We start from the raw sequence: 3,347 nt of genomic DNA on the forward strand, positions 1-3,347 counted from the left end.
TACCTCCACCCAAAAGACCCTTGCCATAATTAAACTTCTTTTGTCAGAATGATATTTACAAAGAATGTGGGCAGGGTTTCTGCCAAGGGCATTGTGATTTGAAGCTTTCTCAACTTATAAGTGCCAGGTTTGCAGACAAAAGGTGTGACAGGGCCTGTCTCAAAGAAAGCTTGTTGCTATGCAAAAGATACTATCTCTGTTTTCCCGGTAAAAAGCTATCAAAACCTCTGTCTAGCCTAAGAATATGGGACAAAGGGTAACTGTTTTGTACCCACCCACTGACATGTAACCACCCCACTGAATATAAAGTTTAAAGAATTTCCAGACTTTGGGGCCAGATATTTTTAGGCATTAGCCCTTCTAGAGCACTGCAACTTAAAAAACCCTGCTTCCTGAAAATTCCTTGGGTGTTCAGCCTCATCTATACTATATCAATACATTTACTAAAAATAAACCTTTATTTTTAAATTTTTTTTTTTTTTAGCAGTGTGTGTTTTTATTGCCCAGAGAGTGCTTCACGGGCTTGTAGGTGATGGAGAACTCGCCCAGGTAGTGGCCGATCATCTCGGGCTCCACCTGGTTGAAGGTCTTGCTATTGTAGACGCCAACCATGCTGCCCACCATTTCAAGCAGAATTATCATGTCCCTTAGGTGTGCCTTCACCACCTCTGGCTTCTCCATCGGGGGTGCCTCCTTTTTGGCCTTGCGCAGGCGCTTCAGCACCGAGTGCTGCTTCCTCCGCAGGCTCCGGTTCAGCCTCTGCTGGCATGCGCTGTACAGCTGCATCAGCTGCTCCTAGGACATGTCCAGCAGCTGGTCGAGGTCCACACTGCGATAGGTGAACTTGCCTAGGTCGGCTTCTTCTTCTGCTCCACTCCCACCATCTTGCCTGCTCTGCGGATAAAAATAAACATTTTTAGACAGACACTTTCTTTTCTACTTTTCAAATTTAGGAAGCATCTTCATGTGTCTTATTGATACTGCTGGTTATTGGTGACGAGTCCTGCTTCCTCACATGTTGAAGTGTAACATTAGAGAAGCACGCCAAGGCAAACATATAAAACAGGGTTTCTTTAAAAAGGGGATTGAAAGAAAAGTGACCACAACACTCGGAGCAACCAAAAGATCTTTATTGCAGCAGTGCAACAAAGAGAAAAGAAAGAAGGAAAGAGAGAGAGAGAGAGAGAGAGAGAGAGAGAACGCAGGAGAGAGAGAAAGCAAGAGAGATAGCAAGAGAGAGGGGGGCCTGGCAGGAGGGAGTTTTTATAGTCCAAATCTAATGGGGCCTCTGGGTCTGCAAGCTGCCTTGTTGGCCCAAGGGGGGGTTAAGTGTTCAGCCTTGAGCGGGGTTGAATGTTCAGACTTGAGGCAAACAGGTGATAAAGGACCAGATAGAGGGGGGTTTGAGTGCATGGGCTATCTTACAGCCAACATCTGTTCAGCCTGCCCTGCAGACAACACAGTTCAGCCTGCTCTGCACCCAACAGGGATAACATAGACTTCTCCCAGGAGGGAGAGGGGGCCATAGCTTATATCGTGATTTCCCAAGAAGTGAGAGCATTCTGCCTTTTTTGTTATAAGTCCTAGGCTTCCTTTGTTCTCCTGCTCTCTTCCCCTTATCTCTCTTTCCTGTATATGACTTGGCACAGGAGATGCTCTGGTAGAATGGCCAAAGGTGAGAAGCAGATGGACAGGAGAGGCCAAGGTGGAGTGATCTGGGCAGCTTCAGTAGCAGTTTCCCCGTGGTAGGATGTCAGGATGGAAAGTTGAAGATTGAGCCTCCCTGAGCTAGAGACCACCAAGGCTGCTGCTTCTCACCATCTGTGGTCCCTCTTGCCCTTCCTCTAGACCCAACCCTTCTCCAGGCCCTGCCCCTTCTCCAGACCTTCCTCTCCTGCAAGCCCTGCCTTGCATTAACAAGTGGCACATTGTCTTCCAAAGCGTCTGTGCCACATGTTCTACAAGCAGTGTACAAGACTACTGATGTCTTGCATCCTGCAGCTGTTGGTGTACTGACACTTCTTAGAGTTTAGCAGTTCTAATAGCTTTGCCATGCTACCTCATTATTGTTTTGTCATTCCCTAATGATATGTGATGCTGAGCATCACTTTGTATAATAACCTTTTGGCCATCTTTATATTTCCTTTGGTCAGGTGTCTGTTAAGATATTTATTTATTTTTTTTGTTGTAGTAGGGATGAACCTGGAGGCACTTAACCACTGAGCCACATTACCAGCCCTTTTTATTTTTTTTAAATTTTTATTGTTGGTTATTCAAAACATTACATAGTTCTTGACATATCATATTTCACACTTAGATTCAAGTGGGTTATGAACTCCCATTTTTACCCTGTATACAGATTGCAGAATCACATCGGTTACACATCCACTAATTTACATATTGCCATACTAGGGTCTGTGGTATTCTGCTGCCTTTCCTATCCTCTACTATCCCCCCTCCTCTCCCCTCCCCTCCCATCTTCTCTCTCTACTTCATCTACTGTAATTCATTTCTCCCCCTTGTTTTTTTTCCCTTTCCCCTCACTTCCTCTTGTATGTAATTTTGTATAATCATGAGGGTCTCCTTCCATTTCCATGCAATTTCCCTTCTCTCTCCCTTTCCCTCCCACCCCTCATCCCCGTTTAATGTTAATCTTCTTCTTATGCTCTTCCTCCCTACTCTGTTCTTAGTTACTCTCCTTATATCAAAGAAGACATTTGGCATTTATTTTTTAGGGATTGGCTAGCTTCACTTATCATAATCAGCTCTAATGCCATCCATTTCCCTTCAAATTCCATGATTTTGCATTTTTTAATGCAGAGTAATACTCAATTGTGTATAAATGCCACATTTTTTTTATACATTCGTCTATTGAAGGGCATCTAGGTTGGTTCCACAGTCTTGCTATTGTGAATTGTGCTGCTATGAACATTGATGTAGCAGTGTCCCTGTAGTATGCTCTTTTTAGGTCTTTAGGGAATAGACCAAGAAGGGTAATAGCTGGGTCAAATGGTGGTTCCATTCCCAGCTTTCCAAGAAATCTCCATACTGCTTTCCAAATTGGCCACACCAATTTGCAGTCCCACCAGCAATGTACAAGTGTACCCTTTTCCCCACATCCTCGCCAGCACTTGTTGTTGTTTGACTTCATAATGGCTGCCAATCTTACTGGAGTGAGATGGTATCTTAGGGTGGTTTTGATTTGCATTTCTCTGACTGCTAGAGATGGTGAGCATTTTTTCATGTACTTGTTGATTGATTGTATGTCCTCCTCTGAGAAGTGTCTGTTCAGGTCCTTGGCCCATTTGTTGATTGGGTTATTTGTTTTCTTATTTAATTTTTTGAGT

The 3,347-nt window shown here is 44.0% G+C and overlaps 1 pseudogene; it reads right to left on the reverse strand.

The window, feature by feature from the left end:
- Positions 1-480: 480 nt before the first annotated feature.
- LOC114106967 (small ribosomal subunit protein uS19 pseudogene) lies at positions 481-884 on the reverse strand (annotated as a pseudogene).
- Positions 885-3,347: the final 2,463 nt, after the last annotated feature.

Source organism: Marmota flaviventris, chromosome 2 (genome assembly GCF_047511675.1).
Source record: "Marmota flaviventris isolate mMarFla1 chromosome 2, mMarFla1.hap1, whole genome shotgun sequence".
NCBI lineage: Eukaryota > Metazoa > Chordata > Mammalia > Rodentia > Sciuridae > Marmota > Marmota flaviventris.